We start from the raw sequence: 26,839 nt of genomic DNA, 5'->3' as shown, positions 1-26,839 counted from the left end.
AATCCTATATTTATGTGCTAGAGAATAGCAAACCATGGTTTCTGCTTTGATCTTGACATAATTATTCATTAATGTTTATTAGTCAATGTCTACAAAGGGTGCCAACACAGAAACACCTCAACATATACATACAGAGATGGACTATATTAGTGAAATCTACTGAAGTCCCAAATTTCCTTTTAAGAAATAGCTTTTGCTAGAACTCTACTAGCAACTTGATAAGCAACTGTATCTACTCCATAAGGTACAAAATCAAAAGATTACTGCTTCTCTTAATTCTCATGCCTATTTTTTGATAATGAGTCAAATTAACAGTATAATGACCAAATGGCGCCAACAAGTGGAAAGAAGAGAAGAGCAGGGACCTGGGCACACACCCAGTGAATAATGACCCTCTGTAAACAACCAAGATGAAACGATCATTCCAGCCCTGAGCCAGTTCTTAATATTCAAATCAGTATTTCAATCTGATCTAACCTGACAATTGGAGATTTAGAACGTGAGTTTGATAAGGGCAGGAAATTTGGTTCTTTTTTTCACTGCTGTATTCCCAACTGCCAAGAAACAGTGCCTATCATATAGCAGGTGTTAAATAAATATTTGCTGAATGAATGCATCAGAGCTGGGAAAGGATGCCTATGTAGGCTGTGGCACTTAACCTTGCTTAACATAGTTCCTTACCAAAAGCTAGAAATTCTAAGTTACTGAATAAAGCAGAAAAAAATTGCTTTCTCAGTAAAAGTTTTCTTAGAAAAGTAAAGTATGATCAATTTCTGGGTCCTGACCTAAACATGAAAAAGAAAACAAATATGCCCACTGCGGAAGAGCTGCTATATAAGCATTACACACACCCTCAGCTCTCTCAACTGCTCCTCCCCTAAAAGTTTATCCCACATACAGAAAGTTTGGTCTCTCATGGTAGACTAAAATATTTTCTGATGGAGAAACTGTTTTGGGCAGAGCAGGAAGGAGAGGAGGAACGTATATAACAATATGGCTTTTAAAGAATATAAAAGCTCTTTTATGCCTGAGGGGAGAGCATTCTGCTTTAGTCACACTAGAGGAGTTCTCACAGAAGAGGTTTGTCCTAAATGTCACCGCTGGGTTTACTAACACATAAGGCCACTTCCTCCATTCCAGCAGAAAATAATTCTATTACTAATTCTTTCTAGAAACATAAACCTCAGCTTGCCTCGTTGGACTGCCTAATAATTATGCAATGGTCTGAATAAGTTCTGTGGTCTTTTTTACTGGGAAAAATTAGAGACTGATTCTGACGGACTGCAACACACAGAAGGTGCCATACTGTTTTTCTTCCCGCAGGGGCCAGGCCACTCCCCATCTGAATGTTCATCACCGTCTTTCATACGTGTCTGATAAATTTATTAAAAACACCATCTGGATGGGACTCAGCTTTGTGCTGTACTGCCAGCCTTCCAGTTTCCTCCTCTGTCCCACTGGAATTTCTGCTCCAATTTGTGTCACTTTGTTTACAAAACCATACTGCCAAAATCCAGCATCTTACGTCTGTCTCTTTCTGGTTTTCTTTTGCCATCCTTCAGCCACATACCTATTACAATAGCCTGTGCTAGGAGCAAAAGGCAAAGGGGAACTGCCTGGGCAGAAATTACTTGTCCCCCTCCGTGCACTAGCAATTCTGCTCAGACAAATTTAATTTGCTGCTTCTGAATGCAAAAGTTGCATGTTAACAAAGTGTATATATTCTGCAAGTCTATGAATATTGGGATGACTCAGACTGTGGCAAACTGCAGAAAAAGCGATCTCAAAACAATTTTACTGTTCGCTGTCCTTACGCAGCACCAGGAGTGGCCAACAGATTGCCAGTAAATTTAATTCAGGAGTAATAAATTTTTTAAAAGGCAGTATTACTTCACTAGGACATGACCTGAGGGCCACCTGTACCAGCTATATTTAAAGATAAGACTGACATGTTATTTAACTGTCTCCAGAGATCATCTTTGAGAGGTGGGAGAAAAAAACCCACTTGAAGCAAATTTTCAAAAATGAAATAGCACTTAGAGAGGACTGTCATCTTGAAAAACTGTGCTTCTGTTGGGCCTCATTAAATGTTTCCCTGGCCTTTTTTATTACAACTGTTTTCTAACAGGACAGTGGTTCACGCAGCACACAAGTGCTTAATAGTCTCAGAGTAGATTCTTCTCTATTGCCAAGAATTTCACAGAGATACAAAGTATTTCCTTCGAAAAGACAACTAAGGCTATTAAGTTTAAGTCAGACCTAGATATTCCCCTACAGACATACATTTTTATTTTTTTGCAGGGGGACTCACCCTGGGAGCCTATCCCCAGGCCTATATAGGCAGTGTTGCTGACCAGCAAGGTTACAACCCAAGTGCAACCCAATCTTCTGTGAAGTTATTCTAAAGGAAAAAACATCCACAGCTGTTATATCTGAACAGCTGTAAAGAACAATAGCTAATTAGAACACACACCCATCTTTCTTGAAACTATCAAAAAGCTACAAAAATGTATTCTACAACACTGGCACTAAGTTACACTAATTCCTAGTTTTATCTATCAGGTTAAAAAAAATCACTTTTCAATCATATATTACATCACATCGCTGAAGAAAAACCATCGATTATGTTTGACACACAACTTTTAAACGTTTCCTTCCCCAAATTTTCCCCCAGGTCCCAGCTCCGTGAGAGAGCTGCTTTCCAATGCAATTCCAAAGGATTCAGTCATGACCACCCCTCCGTACCTGCAGGGGAAGCCCACGGGAAGAAACAGACCATGCCTTTTGAATGCTGGAGCCCCATTCCTCTGCGCCTCTTTTCTTTTTTTCTTTGCTTCTCATTTTCATGTGTTTTAACTAGCGTTACTCTCAGTGTTCTCATCATTCCTATTCTAGCTCCAGTTCTGACATCACCAAGGCTGCCCAAATCACATCGTATCTTGAGATTATAAGGGTTTGACAGTCACACTGGGCTTTATTTAGCCATTGAGAGAAACAGGTAACACTTTTCCAAACCTCAAAGGTGGTCCCCCCAACTTGCCCTCCCTCTCCCAAACATATGCAAACTTTATGAAGCTATAGCTCCAAACATTTCAGAGGAAAAGGCAGCTTTCTAGAAGATAAAGATGAGAAATCAGAGCCGTTATCCCCAGGGGCAAAGGTGAGGTGGGGCAGGGCCAGTGGATCTCAAAAGTACAAGTTCACCGGGATCAACTGAATTCTCTCCTCACACAGGGGCCTATGAAGGAAAGGCCCATTCCAGAACTAACTGTTTAAGAGATTTACTCTCTTATGTGTGTAGTTTGAATGCTGGAGGTTTTAGCTGTGAAAATCTTCAATTCAAGAAGACCTTAAAGAATCAAGCATCAGATGTTTAACAGCAGTAACCAACTGCAGTGTATCAAAGGGGGATTCACTCTGTAGGCGAGGCCTTGAAATTTAGGACAAATGCATTTCCAGGTGTAAGAAAAAAGCCATCCCAAACATCCAGCTCTGCGTTTGAACTAATAGGCAATATCTTATTGTGGGGATTTTTTCTTTTCTCTAGACAAAATCTGTCAGAGAAAGAGACTCTATATCTGCCCCCTACAACAGGATAAGTTATTCAAGCTGATCTGGGGGAAAACAAACCTAACACACAAAGAGACATTGAAACCGGTTTTGCAAGTTTTGGAAACTTTTTCTCAAAAAAAATTAAAAAGTTATAATGTAAAGGGTATCTTTTTCTATGAGTAGTATCATAAGAGTTTTACATGGATTTATTTTTCTTTATGTCCTAAAAGATGTTGAAATCAACAGTTATTTTTGTTCCACGCTACTGGTTGAAAGGTCTTGTCAGGCCACAACAATTGTGTGTCTCAAGATCAGAGATGTCACCATGGCTTGGGGAATATTTCTCATTCATGTTGAGCACACAACAAGCGATGTGCAAAAGGTTTTTAAAAGCCTCACAAAAGAAGTGGTGGTTTGCTTAATACTTTTTTGTAAGGAAGTTTCTTTTGTTTTAAACTATCTCTTTAATAAAGTAGTGAAACCCGGGGCCAACTTGCTTTAACTATACTCAATTAGTTGTCTGTTTGCAAAAGTAGTTAGATAATGCATTACTAAAGCCCACCCTATAGCTAAATCTCTGATGCTTGAGTCACCATGGTGATATAATACTTAAGGTAACCACGTGCTTAAGTTGCTTTTAGTTGACTTCTTGTCCAGTTCAGGCCGGTTAAGACCACCAACTCATCAACTAGGCCAGTGTGAATGCCTGATAGGTGACCCTTTGATGTCAGGAGGCTGAAAACTCCACCCTCAGATCATGCTAATGCCACCATTTTGTGAACATTCACCCTATGAAGAGCCATGAAGCTTGACTGCACTTGTGCAGATCATCAATTACCTCACTTCTCCTCATCTCCATTCATCTATTTCCACACTTCAGACCACCCTGTCCCTCAATCCCATAAATATCCTTAATCCCCATTTTCGGGGAGGCGGATTGAGACTTGTTCTCCCATCTCCTCGCTTGGCTGCCTTGTGAATAAACCCTTTCTCTGATGCAAACTTGTTGTCTCGGTGATTGGCATACTGTGCGGTGGGCAAAATGAGCCTGGTTCAGTAACAGTAGTAGCTTTTCTTTTCTTTTTCTAATTTTAAACTGGAGTTTGCATCTAGTTAAAGCTTTAACAATTTTAAGTCAGATGGATTCTGGAATCATGGATAATGCTTGAGTCTTAAGACCTTGAATGATATTTCCTTAAAATGCATCAATAACAATAAAATTTGAGTTTTTACTAAAAGTAGTATCAATGGTCAAACATTAAGCGAAGCCCTGGAAATGGTACAGAAAATGTCCCAATCAGACAAGTATGCTCTAACAGTTCAGCTTTGTCAGAACTTTCTTGCCACAGCTTTTGGGGGCAGTGAGAAAAGGTTGGAGATGATGCCAAATTCTCACGTCTTAGCTCGCACAAAGCATCCTGGATTGAGTGGTGTGAGAAGGAACGAATCTCTGAGAATCTCAAGGGAGCAAGACTGGAACTTAGAAGAAATATGCGGGTAAAGTATTAACTTCTTAATATTGGGCTCTCAGAATTGAGACTCTGTAATCAAATCACACAGGATGCCTGAGGGAGAACCTGCCTCCTGGGTGCTCTCCCAGTTCTAGCCTGAGGGGAAGCTAAGCATCCCCTGGGTGAGACTGAGATGATGCCTCCCAATGGGTGAACTTGGGGTCCCTGGGGGAATATGGCTACCCAGCTTCAAAGACTGACAATCAGAGTCTTCTAAGTGACCTGAACAACTCTATTCATACTTCTAAGTAAAACAGTTATCAGAAAAAAACCTCAGCAAAACACAATTTATACTACCTCTGGAGGCCAAAGTTGAGCAAAGAGAATCGCGCTATATTTTTCCAGTAGATTATAGTGCGTGATGAAAAAAGTCTTGTCTAAAATACAATACAAGGTAATTTAAAAAGAGCCTTTTACTACTATTTTAAATCAATTATTCTTTTAATGGTTTATATTTAGTGCTTTGGGAAATGAAAAATTGATGCAAGTATTTTTAAATGGAACTTTCCTATAAATATTTTCAGACCTGCCTATTAGAAAGTATCTTATTTCTGAGTTCTAGCTCTGTTCGCATCATGTCCACATACTTTAATTCTGAGAGGGGAAACGGTTGCTCTCCCCTGCCCACCTTCAGCTCCAACTGGACAAGGCAAAGGACTAGAAAGCAGGCACCCAAAGACCTAACCTCAGTTCCGCAGATAGTTTCCTAGGCAATCTGGAGGAGGCCACGAAACTGCCTCGTGACTCAGTGTCTTTACCTATAATGAGAATAATCCCTTCTTCCCTCTACCTTCTTATGAATATTGACAGAATAAATTAGATGATATTTAAAAAAGCATCTTGAGATTTTCAGAGAAACACAAGACCCACGCTTGGTACTTCCCTAGCCATGAAGAGCCAGGTTCTTCTCCATGTGGAAAGGGTAGGTGAGACCAGCATTTTAGAAATCTGGATATTATACAAGATGGGGAGATTTGTATTCCCATGAGCCACCTTGTAATTGTAAAGGCAGAGTGGGTAACGGCAGGAAAAATCAATAACAATTCTATCGACCTGTAAAAGACTATTAGCACCTGCTAGTGTAATATGTAGCTAGCAGTTTCAGAATAATCAAGAAAGCAGTCCCTTCCGGTCGATATTTGCTAGGGACAGCAATTTCTGACCTATGAATCAGATCAAGATCATCCCAGTCATTAGACCAACGAAGCCTCTTTGTGCTAACAGTACAGTGGCTAGGGATCTCTCTTCATTAAACAAAGGGGTCTGCCCACAGCCTGCCTTCTAGGATAGTTACTGCTTTGAGGTTTCATGACCTATCACAATTGAGTGAGCAAATCAAAACACATTAAAAAAAATCACAGACACAAATGAGCTTATAATTTATCAGTGAGATAGACAGTAATTTACCATGTGGCTGCCCCACTCTTCTTGGGGGAAGCTAGGAGGGAGAGCAAGGAGAGAGAGAAGAGGGAGAGGAAAGGTTCTCTACAGTATTTAGATGGTCTTCAAATGTTCATAATTTCCTTAGGGTGTGCTCATTGCCAAGCTGACAGATGTTGCTGGAAAAACCTGTACTATTCTGAAGAAAGGCTAACCTTTCAAGAGTGGGAGAGGAGGAGGGAGGCAGCCCATCCGTTTGGTGAAGAGATGACATTAAACTGGACAGCAAACTACCCTTAGCATGCTGGATCTTTGAAAGGCTATGTGATAACACCGCCAAAGAGAACTGCCCTGGAAGAACTCTCATTTCACCATCGTCTTTCTTGCCATAAGTAAATTAGTTTTTAAAACTAAATATCAGAATGCCCTAGACAAGTAAATGATTATTAATTACTTTGTTAAACCACCATGACTCCAAGTGATGAGGTGGCACAACATTCTTCTAAGAGAAGTCATGGATACGCCATTTTACACTCTTTCCTAAGCGTCTGCTCACTTTCTTTCTCACTCATTCTTCCTTTTGTACTTTATGTGTAAAGAAAAATGGTTTATTCAAAGCAGACTGTCAACAACCTTACCCCAGACCTCCTGATGGGATGCAAACTTACATGCTCTTCTGCTTGCTTGGCCCTCCACATTTCCTAAGGAGAGCCCTCCAACAGAGGATCGAGAATGCTGAGTATTAATTTACGGAACAAAATGGTAGTTGTGCAAAGCCCTAGTCCTTTTCCATCAAATAAGAGGGAGAAAGAACATTAGGGCTTCCTTGTTTAAGATCCTCAGCCTGTAAGTCAGTCAGTGCAGCAAAACCAGCATTCTAAGTGGTAGGAGCTGGGGCTGGGGAAGGAGGGGGTTAAGCGGAGCGGCAAGAGCTCCCTTTTTAGCACACACCGCCTTTGTCCTCTTCCTGAGGAGAACTGCATCTCCTTAACTCCAAGACATTTCTTGCAGTCCCATCTCTAGACCCTGCACTCAAAAATCCACATGCTCTTGCTCACTAATGTGACCATTAGTCATCTCTTCCTGTGCCCTGGTTAACCCAATGTTTTTATCAGCTCTGATAAGGAGCGACTCACCTAATGTCTTCTTGCGGAAGGCAGATTAAGCAATCTACCCATTTAAAGATGAACAGTAATGTGCCATAAGGAAAATTATACCTCCAGCATGAAAATCTGCAATTGGGGAACCACTTTACAGGATCACATTCATTTATATCAATTATCTTGTTTATCAAAAACAATGAAGCCCAAACCAGCAGTAAAAAGGAACAGAGTGCACTGTGAGGAATCATTTGGTCTTCCCCTCCCATAGGCCGATGGCCCTTTACACTGCACTTTGGGAGGTGATGTTTACAGTGTCTGTTTTATAACTCTCTTCACGTTAACTTTCAAATGTCAAAAGCAGGCAGTTAATTGTTTATTATACAAAATGTCACATATGTAAAATACTGAGACATAAAATTGTTATAACCAATCTACCACAAGAAATCCTGCCTTTTAGATTTTATAGCTTGTTTGTCAGTCTCTGGATCTCAGCTTAACTGTCATTATATGGACTGTGTGTGCCAGGTAGTCACTGTCTGACGAATAATCTTCTCTGCGTGCACTGTGTCCTCAGCCAAATGAGAAATAAACATAACATGATATGAAAACTGCATTATGGTTTAAAGTAACATGTCCTAAGAAGAATGGCAGATGTCTGAATATCAATGTCCCCTGTTCTGATTTCATTCCAGCTCAGAGAGTGAGCTTCAGAGAACCATGATGCAAAGCTGACTGATGCAGTTTAAACTGACCAGAGTGAGTGTGCACTGCCTGAGTTCTCTAAAGCTGCCAGGGCTTGACACCAACACCCTGTGTCTACCCCAGAATCTCTCCATCACGAAACTACGCACCAGCATGAGAATTTCTTTCCTATCACCTGCCAAATTTGCAGAGACCAAATCCCCTCCCTCTCCTACCCACTATTCCATTCTCACCAAAACCACCCCTTCTGGCAATCTGTTTGTTGTTAGGCTCAAAGAACCTAGTAGGTTAACCCCCTCTGACATCACTGAGGTCTTAGATCCATGTAAATCTCCTTGGTAAATCCACACAACCAGTAAGCAGTGGTAAGAACGTCACGGTTACAGGAGCTCATCAAGTCATCAAATTTATAGCTAGAAAAGAATCTTGAGGACCACGTCATTCAAGGAATAGGTAATTTATATCTTATTACATATTGATCCAGAAAACAGAAAAAGAGAGAAAGCTGCTCAAGTCATTTTAATATAACTTGGGTTGTAAAATGACTTACAGACAGATCAAGAAAAGAAATTTATAGGCACATTTTATTTATGAAAACAGGTGTAAAAATTCTAAAGTAAGTATTAGCCAACCAAATCCAATAATTATTTAGAACATACATCATGTCCAAGTAGCAATTATCCTAGGAATGCAAGTCTGGGCCATCATCAGAACATCTACCACTTCAGTGGATTAAAGAAAAAAAATCATAATTGGATACAGGTCCCAGAGAAATTCTCATGTAGGTGCATAGGAGACAGATACAAGGGAATGCATTGCAGCATTGTTTTTGAGAGCAGGGAGCTGGAGGCAACCTAGGTGTCCATCACCAGGGGAATGAATGAATAAAACAGGTGAGAATAGTCACAGTACCTACCTTACAAGACTGTTCTGAGGGTTAAATGATTTTATGTAAAGTTCTTAGAACAGTGTCTGGCAAATAGTAAGGACTATATAAATTTGCTAATAATATATTTATAATTACTATGATGGAATACTAAGTAACATTAAGAAGCAATGATATATCTGAACAACAAAAAACAAATAACAAATAGCAAATAAAACAAAAAACCTCTGATCAAAAAATGAGCAGAGGATATGAACAGACATTTTTCCAAGGAAGATATACAGATGGCCAATAGGAATATGAAAAGATGTTCAACATCACTAATCATCAGGGAAATGCAAATCAAAACCACACTAAGATATCACCTTACACCCATGAGAGAATGGCTATAATCACCAAGACAAAAAATAACAAATGTTGGAGAGGATGTGGAGTAAAGAGAACCCTCATTCACTGCTGGTGGGAATGCAAACTGGTGCAGCCTCTATGGAAAACAGTATGGAGATACCTCAAAAAATTAAAAACAGAAATACCTTATGATCCAGCTATCCTACTTCTGGGTATTTATCCAAAGAACTTGAAATCAACAATCCAAAGAGGCTTATGCACCCCTATGTTCATTGCAGCATTATTCACCATAGCCAAGACGTGGAAGCAACCCAAGTGTCCATCAACAGATATTTGGATAAAGAAGATGTGGTATATATATAAAATGGAATACTACTCAGCCATAAAAAAGACAAAATCGTCTCATTTGCAACAACACGGATGGACCTGGAGGGTATTATGTTAAGTGAAATAAGCCAGAGAGAGAAAGACAAACACCACATGATTTCACTCATATGTGGAAGATAAACTAACACATGGACAGAGAGAACTGTTTGGCGGTTACCAGGGTTAAGGGAGTTGGGGGGTGGGCATAAGGGGGGGAGGGATGCATGTATAGGGTGACTGACAAACAATAATGTACAACTGGAATCTCTCATAATGTTATAAACTATTATGACATCAATTAAAAAAAAAAAAAGAAAGCAATTTAAAAGGCCTGAGATTGGAGCGCTGCCTCTGGAAATCAAGTTTGCAAATAAATCAACAGAGAACTAGAGTGGATTCTGTCTTACTGTCAGAATGAAAATAAAATAAAAAAACAGAGAAAATAATTAAGCTAAAAGTGGAGAGAGGTTTCCTTAAGAGAAATGAGGAAACATTAAGAGACAGATTGGATACATATGAAATGAAAAATGAGATACTGATGGCCAGAATAGGCCAACATAAAAGGAAAATGCAGGCTTACTCACATTTAACTGTGTTTAAGGAAGACATTAGACAATGTGTCTTAATTGTTAATGTGGTCCAGGATTAAGAAGGCAGCGTTATTTTCGGGGCAGCTCTCATTTGGCACAAACGTGGGATTCAAAAGGAAAATGGAAATTAAGTGGTTTGATTATATTAGATTTTTTTCACTCTTTAGGAGACAATTTGCACATGTGGATTTTTTCCATTCAGATATTTTAGATAAAGCACCATATCAAACATCAAAAAAAAAAAAAAAAAAAAAGAAGCAATGGTATATAGGTCTTAAAAACATATTATAATATTGTGTCAGAAAAGTATGAAAAAGAATAAGATTTATAGCATAAAAACTTTTTTGAAAGTTAAAACACATGTACAAACATCCCCAACATTATAGATTTTACAAATATATGTACATATTAAGGACATAATCAAACATACTAGAGATGGTGTCATGAGAGGAGGGGAAAAGGAGTGGGGTTCACGGAAAAAGAAATATAAATAAAAGAGAAGGCCTTTCTTGGACCACTGAGGATGATATATTATGATCAGAGGTATATGATTAACACAATCATCTACACTGAAAGGGTACTTGTTTAAAAACAAAAAACAGATCATTAGGTTAGTTTTTTCATTTTCATTTTTTTTGTGTGTGAGGAAGATCGGCCCTGAGCTAACGTCTGCCAATCCTCCTCTTTTTGCTGAGGAAGACTGGCCCTGGGCTAACATCTTCCTCCACTTTATATGGGACACCGCCACAGCATGGCTTGACAAGTGGTGCACGGGTGCGTGCCCAGGATCTGAACCGGCGAACCCTGGGCCGCCGCAGCCAAGCATGTGCACTTAACCGCTTGCGCCACTGGGCTGGCCCCCTAGTTTTTTCATTTTATAGCTGAGAAATCTGAAGCTCAGAGAGATGGTGTCTTATTTATTACACAACAAATCAACAGCAGAGTGGGAACCAGAATCTGGGTTGATCTTCCAGTCCTCAGAATGCAACACATCATTCCATGCATCCATCCATCCATCCATCCATCCATCCAGTAAACATTTTTCGAGTATCAGGATTCTACATACTGGGAATACAGCAGTCCCTAATAGAAGGATTCACATCAAACCATGTGAATAAATGTATAGTTACAAATGAAACTAAGTGCTTTAAAGGAAAAAAACCCAGATCTATTAGCATCATACAAAGAAACTTGACCTAAACTGGGGGTAGGGAGTCAGGCAAAACTTTTCTGAAGAAGTGACATATAGCTGAAATTTAAAGGATCAACAGGAGGTTACCAAGGGAAAGGGAGTGGAGTGTGATAAGGTGAGGTTAAGAATGAGGAGAGGGTGGGCCAGCCCCAGTGGCCTAGTGGTTAAGTTCTGCACACTCTGCTTCAGCAGGCCTGGTTCAGTTCCTGGGCATGGACCTACACCACTCCATCACTGGCTGTGTTGTGGCTGCGACTCACACACACAAAAAAGAGGAAGGTTGGCAGCAAATGTTAGCTCAGGGCGAATCTTCCTCAGCAAAAAAAAAAAAAACGAATGAAGAGAGGATAAGGGGCATTCCAGAAAGAATGGTAAGCACAAACACTTCGAGGTAAGAGAACATGTGGTGCGTTCTAGGAATGGAAAGAAGGCTTGCGGCCTGAGGGTAGAAAGCCAGACAGGGACTTGTACAAGATGAAGCAAATAAGCAGGCACCAGATTACGCGTGGCCTGAGGGCCAAGGAAGATTCTGAACTTTCCCCTCAGAGCAGTAGAAAGCCTCTGTGTGATTTTGAACAAAGGAGTGTTCCGATAAGATCACTGGAGCTGGAGTGTGGAGAACAATGAGAAAGACTAGAGAGGATGTGGGGACACTGCTGAGCAGACAGGCAGGACAACAGTGAGGAGAGATGGTGGTGACTTGCACGAGGGTGGCAGCAGCGGTGGTGGCAAGGAGGGAATAGATCTGACATTTGGAATATAGTGTCAATATACAAGTTATTTCCATACTATAAAAATATCTCTGATGATACATATTTTAGTGTGCTTCCACAGCTCACTGAGGTTTTTACTGAGAAGAGCTTCCAATTTTTTATAACAAGCAGTACTGAACATTAATTCATCAAAGGTTCATTGGAAAAAAGTATAATAACGCTCCTGGGGCAACTGGCTCCTTGGTTTTGAGCAAGAAGGAAGGAAATAGGGCTCTAAGCCCTTTCCTAAACTATCTTTTGACACCAAAGACTATTTCTCTGTCCTTCAGATCCTCAGACCATTAGCAAAATGGTAGCTGCCCAGTTGAGACAGGGGCGGGTGTGTGTGGGGAGGAGTCCCCCTCCCACAGCCATGAGACCTGCCTGCACTGCCGACAGTTCTGAACTGAGAACTCAATCAATTCATTTTTAATATTTTACCAAATCATTTCCTGAAGATTCTAATTCGAACATTCTAACACCTTCTGCACTTTTACATCTCACTTGAGTCCCTCACTTTTATACCCCACTTTATTACCATTTTAGTTGATTTCATCACAGCTTCATAGAAAACAACTTCACCAACGACCATTTCCTGTCATTATGAGGGCAGAATTGAAGTAATCCCCTGCTCAAGTACGAGGTAGTTTTTATGATAATTTTACCAGAGGTAATGTTGTGATTTTTAAGTACATTTCTCTCTTGTAGCACTGTACTGATTCCTGCCTTTAAAAAGATAAGTATCGAATGCAGCTATAAAAGAAACATACCCGTCTTCACAATATTAACGAGCCAATAAATTCAGAAAGATTGCTGTGTCCCAGACTGGCTTACCTACCAGGCATCCACTATCATACAATCACTTGATTGTACTCAAATCAGTGACACGCCCAAGGCTTGTAACATTGAATTATGACCAGGCATCCACTATCATACAATCACTTGATTGTACTCAAATCAGTGACACGCCCAAGCCTTGTAACATTGAATTATGAGGCAGGAAAGAGCCATCTGGTTTAGAGGCCTCCTCCCTAAACATTCCATACAGTCTGCTCCAACAGCCTCCTAAAGGTCTCATTTGATTCACAAAACCATAGCCCTCACATCACTATCTAATAAATAACACTGTAATGCCCAAACGCTATTGAAGTCTTTCCTTCCAGTTCCCTCTTCCCATTTTTAAACATCTTTCTTGAGATACGACTGACACACAATAAACTGCACATATTTAAAATGTGCAATTTGATGAGTTAGACATATGTACACACCATGAAACCATTAGCACGATCAAGATAACAAACCTTTCCATCAGCCTCAAAAGTTCCTTCATGCCCCACTGAAATTCCTCCCCCAGCCCCAGAGAACTGTGGATCTGCTTTCTGTCAGTATATTAGTTTGTTTGCATGATCTAGAATTATTTATAAATGGAATCATACAGTATATACTCTTTGTTTGGCATCTTCCATCTAGATTCTCAAGGACTCTTGGTTTACTCAATAGAATCATTAGGTGAGTCATTGTACTTCATGAAGCAATTCCCCTACCTAATCCAGAAACAGGACTTTTCTTAATTTAGTAGGCTATATTTGGGAGCACACGGGGTGCTGAGGCACATGGAGGGCATCAGTGCTGGCCTTGTCCACTCTGCCTTGTCTCTCACTTAAGATAGGCAATGTGGAAACAGCTTTATCTGAAGAAGAAACATTAATTTTTTTCTGATTATAAAAGTAACACATATTCACTGAAGAAAACATGTAAATACAGAAAAATATAATTAAAAAAATAAAAATCACCTGTAATCCCACCATCCAGAAAACCTCTGCTAACATTTTGATGTTCTTTCTTATAGTCTTTTTTTCACGTACAGTTATGGATTGAATTATGTCCCCCCCAGATTCATATGTTGAAGCAATAACCCCTCGTACCTCAGAATGTGACTGTATTTGGAGATAGGGCCTTTAAAGAGGTAATTAAGATTAAATGAGGTCATAAGGATAGCGGCCTAATCCAATCTGACTGGTGTCCTCGTAAGAAGAGGAGGAGACATCAGGGATGGGAGTGCATGGAGAAAAAGCCATGTGAGGACACAGTGAGAAGATGGCCATCTGTAAGCCAGGGAGAGAGGCCTCAGAAGAAACCAAACCTGCTGACACCTTGATCTTGGACTTTAGACCTCTAGAACTGTGAGAAAACAAATTCCTATTGTTTAAGCCACCCAGTTCTATGGTATTTTTTAATGGCAGCCCTAGCAAATTAATATGTGCATATATAAAAATACATATATTATCTTCAATTTAAAAATACTGGCATCAATCTGACTATAAAGATGGTATTCTACCTTCTTTTATTTTACATTATATTATGGGCACTTCCCTCTGTTATGAATGGCTGTACAGAAACTTTGATGTATGAATGTGCCATAATTTATTTCATTACGCCCCTATTGTTGGACATTTGTAGCCCTTCCTCTTTTTTGGTTATAATAAATAACACTGTGCTGAACACTTATGTAGAAGAAATGCTCTTCCTGAATATTTCCTTAGGATAAATTACTAAAGGTAGAAGTAGTAGATCAAGGGGTATTTTTAAGACTCTTAATACATATTGCCAAACTGCCCTCTAGAAAACCTGTACCATACATATCTCAGCAGTATATGACACCGCCCATTTCATGACAGCCTCACTCATGCTCAGTATTTTCATTTACAACATCTTTGCCAACAGGATTTTAAAATGAAATTTGACAAGCTGATTTTCAAGTTGATTGGGAAAGAAAATTTGAAAAAACAGCCTAGAAAATTTAGGAAAAGAATAGCTATGAGTGTGGATTTGTAGTACTGGATAGCAAAATATATTATAAAGCTGTAGTTACTTAAATGATATGACACAGAATCTAGAATAGATATACAGATCCATGATATATGCTATTTTAAATCAATGAGGGAAAGGATGAACTAATCAATAAAGGATTTCAAAGCAACTGGTCACATATTTTAGAAATGAAAGGTAACTCCCACCCCAGACCAAACAAAAATAAAACTTAAGTGGATTAAAGAGCTAAATGCTAAAAACACACAACAATAACAAAACAACCAACCACTGACAACTACTACAGAGGAGCTTATTTTTATATTTTGGGCTAAGGAAGGAGTTTCTAAGCAAGTTACAAAATTCAGAAGCAAGAAAAGAAATGACTGACTGATATGACTAAACCAAAATAAAAAACTTCTGTACAACAAAGACATTACAAACAAAGTTAAAACGTAACAGTCTGGGAGAAGACTTTGCAAAATATATAAAAGACAAAGAATGAATATCCATAATTTACAAATGAATAATACAAAAACACAAGCAATCAAAAAAAAGTTGACAAAGAATATAAAGATGTAATTCATAAAAAAAAATAGACATGGCCAAGAAACTTAAAAAGATACTCATTTTTAGGAATATCTAGGCTAATGCAAGATAAAATGCAGAAATATTTTATAGTATGTACTTCCCTATTGTTTGATTTTTGCTGAGAAATGATTGTTGTATTATTTATGTAAATGAAAAATTTTAAATTAAAAATATTTGCCAAGAAAACAGGCTAAAAAATTGTATCTTGTTTCCATTTGTATTTCTTTAATTATTAGTGAGGACAAACTCTTTCAAGTTTATTGACTATTATGTTTCTTTTTCTTTCTTTTTTAATAAATTGCTGTTTGTACACATTTCCTACTGGGAATTCATGTTTTTTTCTTACTTATTTGAAAGTACTTCATATATATTAAAGACAATTACTCATTGTCATGTATGTTGCAATTATTTTTTCCCAGTTTGTCAAACACCTTTGAATTCTGTTTATGATTCCTGCCTTTGCTTTTATGCTGAGGAAGTAGTTCCTCATCTTGAGATCAGATAAATACTTATTAACAGTTCTCTATAGTTGTTTTGGAGTAATATTGCAAAATCCAACTCTTAAGAAGCTATTTTGGCATATAGTATGAGGAAAGATTCTCACCCAAGTGTTTTCACTTGTCAACTGGTGCAGCACCATTTGCTATATTACCTTTCCGTTCTCAACTGATGTGAAATGTCATCTTTATCTTGCGCCATATTCCTACATACACTGGGATTTAATTCAGAGTTTGGACGATTGCTTAATTTATCTACCAGTCTATTGCTGCATTAATGCCATACTACTTTAGTATGTAGCACTAATTTTAATACCTGGTGGTACTAGACCTCTCATTTCACTTTTATTTTTTATTTTTTGGGGGAAGTGATTTCCATTTATTTATTCTCTTAGAAAATTTTTTTGAAGAACTTAGTCAAAGTTTTTTTAAAAAGCACAGTTGGGATTCAGTAATCTTACATTAAATTGGTAGATTAAGATGGGAAGAACCAACATCTTTACTATATTAAAATTTCCCATCTAGGAATATGTCTTTCCATTATTCAATGTTTCTTAAAGATTTATAGTGTCTTTACATTAGAACCTGTGGGTTTATTAACTTTATTCCTAGTGGGTATTTGTTGTTTGTGGGGGAAAAAAAGGTAAAAGATTCCAGCAGATCTCCCTGGCATGCTTACCTCATATCCACACTATTTACAAGCTCACATCATCCTTCTGCCTCCCACCTTTGTTCCAGACCCTTATCCCACCTCTAATGGCATAAGGTGATTCAGGAATGGGTGATCCTTGGTAATATGGCTAGGGATGGACTAGGTATAAAGAGAAGTATGGCTCATGGATTTGTTACCAGGTATTTTATAGTTTTATTGCCATTATGAGTGGAATTTCTTCCCCCATTATACTTTCTAACTGGTTATTTGGGATATTTGAGAAAACTTGATTTTTATATATATTATCATATCTGGCTACATTTCTTAGAGTTCTTACTAGTTCTAGTAATTTTTCAGTTCATTTCCTTGGGTATATTATCATATCACATCTGCAAATAATATCTGATCCCTCTTCCCCAGTACTCATGACACCTATTTCTTGTTCTACCTCTCCCTCCCCTCCTCTCTCTACCCCCCACCCCCATTCCACCAGAACTTCCAGAGCAATGTTAAATAGAAGTGGTGATCAGGGCAGCTTCACGGGCATGCAACCTGTGCTTTCAGACAGGCCTGCACTCAGAAAGGATCCACACTTAGTTTAACGCTCTACTGTCTCTGTCTTAAAATTCTTAATAATCTCATCTTTGAACTGATTTTTTTTTGTTGTTGTGAGGAGATCAGCCCTTTTTTTTTTTGTGAGGAGATCAGCCCTGTGCTAACATCTGCCAATCCTCTTCTTTTTTTGCTGAGGAAGAACGGCCACGGGCCAACATCTGTGCCTATCTTCCTCCACTTTATATGGGACGTCGCCACAGCACGGCTTGCCAAGTGCGTCGGTGCGCGCCCGGGATTCGAACCGAAAAACCCCAGGCCGCCGCAGCGGAGCGCGCGCACCGAACCACTTGCGCCACCGGGTCAGCCCCTAAACTGATGTTTTTTAAGTAAAGTCTGATAGGGCAATGGAGCAAGTCCATGAACAAAGGAGATACGCAACACACATACGTCCACAATTCCACGCTGCCCCAGTTTGTGTATAGCGTTCACGATGCCCCACGAGCACAGAATTCCAATGTACCCACAACATCTGGGAGTTGAGACTCCAAGCAGGGACAAGATAAACGTGTCATGGCTGTCACTGAGTAAGCAGGGCTGCTGACAGCCTGGAGAGGCCACACTTTCCCTTCCAACCAGAACTTGCTTCAAATGGAGAAAGGAGGCAACAGTGTTCCAAGAAGCACTAACGACCAAGGAACTCTATCATATGTGATTTCCCTATATCAGCCAAATACTTATGATGAAAATAATGACAGAGCAAGAAAGGGAAAGATAGGGCGACTCATGGTTCCTTTTCCCTTCAGTTCTTCCTTATGAAGGAAGCTTACTCAGTAAGCCAACAGCAGAGTTTTCGTCGAATGTGCATGAATTAAGAAGCGAAATAAAAACAATTTAGTTTTGTGCAGAATTTCCACTGTTCTGGTAAGAGCTAAATACATACACATGTATTAGCTACCAAATGTGACTCGTGTAATTTTAGTGATTCTGCATATAAGATAAATGCTCTTATATTTGCCTTTAAAACCACCAGTGCACAATATAAAGATGAATGATAAAAAACTCATGCTAATAATTTAAAAGTTTAATTTTTCTTTATTTAGAATGACATTAAATAGCAAATAAAACACCATGACAAGTCAAGAGACTACAAAAGAAAGAAAAAACCTTTTTTTTTTTTAAAGTACTTTTAACAGCACTTTTTTCCTGCTCTGTGAACAAAGCGTCCCACACTTCCATTTTGCACTGTGCCCTGCAAATTATGTAGCCGGCCCTGGGGGTTATTTTTTTGTTTTAGGCTTTATTGGAACTGCCTCTGATTAAACCTCACTATTTATAAAATGGTTCATTACAGAACTGCTTTTGATATTAAAAGACTGGAAACACCTACACGTCTATCAAAGGGGACTGGTTAAACAAATAGCAGCGCCTCTATTCAATGGATTACTGCACAAATGTAAAAAGGTATGAGAAAGCTCTATATGTACTGGTAAGGAAAGATGTTCAAGAAACATTGTTAACTGAAAAAAGATATATGTGCTACCTTTTTTAATACAAAGGGGGGGAATAAGAATATATATTTGTAATAGCTACTTAAAATATTAAATTAAAAAATTACCTACCAAGTTTCAGTGTGGAGGATTGGGGCACTGGGATTAGGGACTAGGCCAACAAATTAGATTTTTATGTCCCCTTGACCACCAGAGCATCTTTCACAGTCAGTGCCAGAGAAACATCTTACCCATTTACAACTTGGCTATTCATAATGCCGGTTTGAACAGAAACACGGTTTGTGAGAGAGTGATACTGGTGTATAACACTGGATATATGCCCCAAGACATCCCGTTTAAAAACAAGCTGTGCACATTCACATTTACCTGGACATACACCCTGCCATATCCCTTTATAACGAGGGGATATATAAGTAAGGTCCAAAAACTTCAGTCCTGTAAAATGTAGGAGTAAATCCTCTAAAATAAGGGCAATAAAAACTTTTTCAGTCTTTTCTTTTTCTCAAAAAAGAAAAACAAAAGGATAATGAAACATAACTGCACTGAAATGAACACACACCGAATGAGACTCCTAAATGACTGAGGAAGTCCCTCTCTACTCAGCCCCCACTCCCTCCTCCACATAACAACTGTATCCTGTTCTCGTTTGAGAACGCCAGCTCCCCAGGGTAGGAGGCAAACAAACTGTGTTATCTTCTGTACGCATTATCGTGGGGCATTTACTTTATCTGAATTTTTGTAAAACTCTAAAATCTTGTGAGAAAATAACAATTTTCTGATACTCCACCTTCTTCCTCTCCTTAAGGACTGGCCCGTTCATCACCTCCACTGGGAGGTCTCCCTTGACCCAGCCCCCAACCCAGGTTAGGTGCCCCTGTTCCGGTGTTCCTATAGCACCTGCTGAAATCTCCCAGTACACGACTTGTCATCTTCTATCCAAGTGTCTTTCTCCTCCATTAACTCATACGATCCTCCAAGGCAGAAACTATACCTGTGTATCTTTCTATCCCCAGTGCCTAAGATACACTTGGCAGTCTCTTAATAAATGTCTGTTTAATGCCAAGTAATTTACAGTAGATAAAGAAGTTAAGCTTCACTGACAATTAGAACCACCTTAATATCTGGTTAGAGAAATAGGCTGAGAAAAGCATAGCCACTCAGTCTACACTAGTCCAGACGCAGTGGTGCCCTTTTAGAAAACTATCTGCATTAAGGTCTGTAGGGCCCCTCTGCTATTCCAACAAGTTTATTTCTTTGCCACATTCTAACATCTTCACCCCCTAGTGAACTACCTACCCCACTCCCAAATCTATGTTTCTGTTCCAGAGGACACCTATTTTTGAAACACAGTTGTATAGCACAGAAGTCATATCTCTAGTTCCATGGATGCCAAAAGCCCTTCACAGCACAGATTTCCAACTCTGTTTACTTTCCCAGGAATTTTACAGAATTCTAAACATACTGTTAAAATTTCAAAATACTTTTAAATGACAGTACCAACTATAGACCACCTATTTCTATTTCCTGCCTTCAGCTCTTCCAAGGGGAAATGAGTGTCAGCCATTCTGTTGCTATGTAAATTAGCACTTGTGTAATACTCTGTGTTGTTTACTGCATTCTTCAAGGCCCAGCTCAAAATATCATTCTTCATGAAGCCTTATTTTACTAGGCAAGAAAATATGCTGGGTTCCTTCATACCTCAACTAAATATTCAACCTTTCTCCACACTGCTTGTGCCTTTGTCAACTTGCCAGCTTGGGTTTTTGGTGAAGTTCTGTCAATAAAAGAAACTGGTGAGAGACTGAAAATGGGAGGAAGAAAGAAAACGTTTCTTTTCTACCTGCTTTTGGTGGTACTGCAGGTGGCAGAGCAGCAGATGAATACGGCTCCAGCGTTTCCCTTCAGACAGCCCAGTTCCATAGTGGCAGCAGCAGTGAGTGCTCCCAGAGCTTCAGCAACACACAGTTCCTGTGCTTTTGCTGCCTATTTTGGTTGCCCTACATCAGTCAGTACCAACAAACTAGAACAAAAATGCCGCCAGTCTTCGTGGATCCATACCGGCAGACACAGAGGTAATACTTAACAGCCTAGAGCTGGTAATGGAAGCATCTTCTCGTTCTCTGAAAAGGTTAAAGAACCTTAAGTTTTGAGTCTAGAGTTCCATGCTCTAGTTACTACTATCTCCTAAGCAAAGGTAGAGCCAAGGATAAGGATGGAGAGGGACTTATGAGAACTTATGTTTTCCAGAAGAACCAGGAGACTTTAAGAAGGGAAACCAGGCACCTGTAATGCCAAATATCACACTCTAATATCAGTGTAAAGTGCTTACTGCTCCCCTAAGTCTTACTAAAAGTATATTATCTATTCATCCACAGGACTCAAAAGAAGAGCTATTTTAAAAAGAAACAAGAAATGCAAATGGCCATTAAACATATGAAAAGATGCTCAATTTTTCTCATAAGAGAAATGCAGTTAAAACTGCACTGACATACCATTTCTCATCTATCAAACTGGCAAAAATCCAGAAGTTTGACAATATGCTCCATTGGCAAGGCTGTAGGGAAACAGTCATTATCATATATTGCCAATAAGAATTTAAAGATGATATAATCCTTATAAAGGTGAATTTGGCATTATTTAGCAAAATTATACATGCATTTACCCTTTGACAATGTAACCCCTCTTCTAGGCATCTATCCTAAAGATACATTAGCAAAAATAAGAAAAGACTTATGCATAGGGGAATAGCACAATTTGTAGCAGCAGAAGACTGAAAACTACTCAAATAGTTCATCAATAGAGAACTGGTTGAATAAACTACAGTACATGTACACTAATGAGTACCATGCAGCTATAAAAAGGAATGAATAATATCTTTCTCTATAGCTAGCTTTAGGATAAGTGTCAAGTACAAAAAAGCAAGGTGAAGAAAGAATGTATAGCATATAGTGTGCTACCAATTATTTAAGAATGTTAGGGAGGATACAAAATACAACATATATATATTTACTTATTGTCCATTTTTTTAAATAGAAGGATAACCTGAAAACTAAAGGGGAAAAAGAGATTACCTGTAGGAGTAGAGGAAACAGGAATAGAAGCTTAATTCCTCTAAATACAATTCTTTCGTAGATTTGATTTGCAACCATGTATATATTTTACATGGTTATAAAACAAAAATTTTTTAAAGGAAATCCCTAAACGTTGAAAGAAAAATGGAACAAATGAATCTAACTGTATACTGAAACAGTGGCATGACCACACAGAATTATTCTAAGTGACTTTAAAACACAGTAATTTTCCTGAATATCTCTAGTGGGATAAACCCTAAGGACCCCAAAAATAATTTCAAAAATCTTATACTATTTTCTTATACTATATGGTACATGGTGGTATTGGTACTGTAATTCTGAGACTATTTTGTATGTACTGAGGACAAAGCAAATAAATTATTGTGTTGCATCACTGGTAACCAAGATTTTCAGTAGGGAAAAAGGGAGACTAAAGATCAAAGGTTAAACAAAAACTTTGTGTACTGAATTTTAATTAGAAGTGTCAGCATGCACTCATCACGTATATATTTTACCTGATAAATATATGATATATAAATAAATATATGAGCATATTTCCTAGTTTTGTCCACTGAAAAGGCCTAGAAATAGTGCAATACAGTAGCAAGGATCATCTATAGTGCTCAGATTGAGGTTTCCAAATGTCATTTCCCACTAAACGGAACCAGGGCTTATTGAAGAAATGACTGATTCTGGATCAGGGGCAGGAAATGTACAAGATGAACCTGATACCTCTTGTCATGCCAGAAATCACAAGGAACTATTGAGGACTACTGAGGTCATGTCAGAAGAATTCAAGAGCCAATATGAAGAAGCTAAAGATGGAGATAATTTGAATATCAATAACAATAGCTGCAAGTGATTAAAAGATATCCAATTTGTTTAATAATACATCGAAATAATACATATTCCTCCCATCATCCCTGCCCCCCCAAAAAAATCCAGAAACAAACTTCATTGATCACTCTTGGAGAATGCTAGGTAACCACCTCTTTAATTTGAAAATTGGTAAATAAAAAGAAAGAATATAACATAATATCTTTCCTTTCCTGGGCAAACTGCATCTCAGGATTACCAAATGAGTGCTGAGGAAATTTTTCTCTTTCTAGCTATTAAATGAAGAAGGAATGACAGAATATAACCATTTTGCAATCCCGAATTATGAAATAACGAATCTAGGAAATGATCATGAATGAATGTGAATATCTAAAAAAGAGAGACAACCAGATTTTCTGTGCTTCTTGATACACATATACCACCACCAACAGAGCATTCTTACAAAAGAATAAAACTTGAATCAGATTAAGCCTCTCTCTAATGACCAAGTTACAAGAAATACAACAGAGGAACATGTTAAACGTTACCATGAGGATTCAATCACAAAATCCAGGCTCTTAGAAACTCTACAAGACAAAAACCTAGCTTTTTCAACAAATAAATTGTAATTAGAGATAGAGGAAAAAAAAGAAAGAGACAGACAGACATGTGGAAGGAAACCTATATATTTAAAGAGATTTGAAAGTCACAACAACTATTTATTGATAGTATGGGTCTTACCTAAATTCTGATTTAAACAATGTGCAAAAAACACATAAACTCACTCCAGACTTTGATCCAATTAGGGACATTTGAACACTGATTGGATATTTAATACTCATAAGGAATTACGGTTCAATTTTGGGCTATTATATTGTGATTATGGTTACAAAAATAAGGCCTGACTTTTAAAGATACATATTGAAATATTTATGGATAAAACAATAAAATGTCTGGGATTGGCTTCAAAATAATCTATTGGGGAGGAAGTAGGTAGAATATAAATAAAACTAGGTTTTTTGTGAGTTGATAGTTGTTTAAGCTGAGTAATGGGTACTATTCTCTCTACCTGAATAACTAGCAGGGTATTCAGAGAAGTGAACTTAAACACAAGATTAAATGAAAAGGAAGATTTGGCAATTATTATGAAAAAGTAAAAGGACTTAGCAAATGCCTTTATGTATCATAAAGTGGAGTGCCAAGGCAAAGCAAACACATTCTTTGGGAAGTTGAATGCTTATAAAATGACAGTCACATCTATTCTAATTATTCCTTCCACGTCTCACTGGTAAGACAGATCTGAGTTTTCTAGAAAGCCTCCTAACAAAGAGGAGACAGTCATCACAGGCTGACTCTCCCAGGCAAGAATACATCCCAGCACAATCCAGAAGCAGCCAACAGATGAGAAGGGCAGCAGCAGATAAGGTGGGAGAAGTGTGGGTGGAGTCTGAAGCCCAGTGTGGTCAGTGTGGCTGAGCTGGGGCCATTCTCATGGACAAATGAACCCGCAGGGTTCCAAAGCTTCCCCATGAATCTGTACAATTGAAGCAGCATAAAGAATGACAAGCTGTCAACAAAAATGGGAAAGAAAGCCTTTCGTGGAACAAGGAGACTAAAATCTTATAAAGCTGATGCAGTTATTTTTATTTAGGTTTTTCCTGGCATCATTACACGTTTTAAGTAATAACATTAAAATCTGATTTTAAAAAACAATACAAATATTTTTAAAGTAATTTTTAAGGCCTATAAGGAGAGTATTACTCTAATCAGAATAGCCTGAACCATGAAACAAAGACCAGGAACTGTGAAAGAAGATCTAAATCTCAAAACATAAAAGTAGGGTTTGATATCCTATTAGTTATTCATGGTGACACTACTTTAGTTTTACTTTTTTTTCCCCCATGGAAATCTGGAGTTTATATCAGTGGTTCTCAAGGGAGGAGTGCATATTTCACAGGATACAGGAAGGAGTTAGTAGGCAGCTACAGTTGAAAAATAACTCCAAGTGATTCTGACAAACACTGTGCCCCTACTAGAGGACCATCCTTTCTTGGAGGTCCCTGTAGGGTGACTGGCTAAAGCCCGTGTGCAGCCAAAAGGTAGCTGAGATCATCCACATGGAAAGCTGGCCATTACTATTTCAAACACCCCTTTCAACTAAGCAGAGCTGTCATGTTAGACAAAGGATAATGAGATCCCCTTGTACTCCTTCATGACTCATATCACCTCCCTGTCTGCCCAGCATGGGGCAGCTTTGAGCTGTAAAGATGGTAGGAGGAGGGCCAGAGGGAATCCCACTGCAGGCCATCTGCTGGCAAGTGTACGCACAGATCTGCCTACCTGCACCATTGCTCCCATTCGGTTGAGGGACGATGACAGGCAGATGATTGCAGTGCCCTTTGCAGTCAAACTTGTGAGCATTATAGAAAAGGGCCTGAAAAAAAGTGACCAGACACCAAAAACACTTCTTGCATCTCTGCAATCCTCGTTCATCCTCTGACACACCTGAGACTAATAGGGCTTCTGATAATGCTGACTAGGTCAGTCTGGATGAAACATGCAGACTAACAATGGCATTCCTCACTACAACTGATCCTGAGTTTCATTTCTGTAATGGCCTCTCACACTTGATAGGCTTGTTTCTTTGATAATTACAGTGTCCACAGATCTGTTCTTCTTCCAATAAGAATGGGGGGCTGATTTAAGTAGGCAGCACCTTCTATGCAGCATGTTTAAAAATGCAGTGCACTGGGCTGAAGTGAATAGTCAAATGCTACACATCTTATGACTATGAGGTGGTTTGGTTTCTCAGACCCTTCTCAGTGAGGACTCCCCTAACTACACAATCTCACACACAGTGAGGCCTACAATCTATAAAAGAACCTGGGCAGCAGGTGCAAAGGAGTGCCCTCGCCACCATCCTCCATCACCAAAATTCCATACAGTCCACCAAATTAAAAGCCTTGACAATATCAGACAATGCTTCAGCATTGTTAATGTTCTAATTATTTAAGTCACAAGAATTATTAACATTTATATTTAATATTAAAAACTATATCTATAACAAAGTTAAAACCAATTTATTTTATTTGAGCTCTAAAAGTTCTCTATACATTGGAATAATTTCTACTCCTGCTACTTTATTAATATTTCTCTCCTACATTTCCCTAAGTAAAGAACTATGTTTAGGACACAGCAGGTGTTAAGAAAATTTAGACTCATGACCAATCAAAGAATTAGTAAATATTTGTAAGTTGTACTCATCTTTCCCATTCTAGTCATCACTGTGTTTTTAGGACATGTGTCAATATGCTATGAGTGCCAGCACAGACAGGACTTGAGACGGAGACGAGAAATGAGTCCCTTTGTAAAGGCAAATTGTTCTATTTTAGGTACACCAATGCAGGGGCATCTTATCTCCCCCACCTGAACACACAGAGTCACTTTTCAAAGGAAGCTGCAATAAAGGCACAGATTCAAGGATCTAATTAGTGAAACTATGATCTTTACAGGAGGTGAGTAAAAACCTGTGGGCATGGGGAAAAGGAACAACCAGTCTGGAAGGGAAAAGCCACTCATGATACCTAGAATGTCAAGATCTAAGGTGGACTGTACACAATGCCAAACTAAATATTACCTAAAATTCAAAACACAACAGGGAACAACCAAGCAAACAACTAAAACAAAATTAAAAATATACTTTCAAAAGATAAGTCAGGCAGTATTTCCCACATGATAACCTGACTTGCACAATCACAGTTCAGTTACTCTAGTCTTATTTAAATTATATGCAGGCATTTTCTTGAGGTGAACTTGGCTAACAGGACACATGTGGACTGACGGGTCTATGAAAAGAAGATACTCTCCCAGCTGAGAAGACCATTCATATCAAATCAAAGGCCAAAATACTTGCACAGCCTTGGAAAGTAAGAGCATTGGATCAATACTGTACAGACTTC

General features: G+C 38.6%; 1 protein-coding gene across 5 annotated transcripts in view; it reads right to left on the bottom strand.

Moving 5' to 3' along the window:
- BTBD9 (BTB domain containing 9) overlaps positions 1 to 26,839 on the bottom strand; it is a 395,116-nt gene that overhangs the window by 109,550 nt on the left and 258,727 nt on the right. The gene's annotated exons all lie outside the window — the stretch shown is intronic.

This window comes from Diceros bicornis, chromosome 14, assembly GCF_020826845.1.
Source record: "Diceros bicornis minor isolate mBicDic1 chromosome 14, mDicBic1.mat.cur, whole genome shotgun sequence".
Classification (NCBI taxonomy): domain Eukaryota; kingdom Metazoa; phylum Chordata; class Mammalia; order Perissodactyla; family Rhinocerotidae; genus Diceros; species Diceros bicornis.
This window is presented reverse-complemented; position numbering and strand designations above follow the sequence as displayed.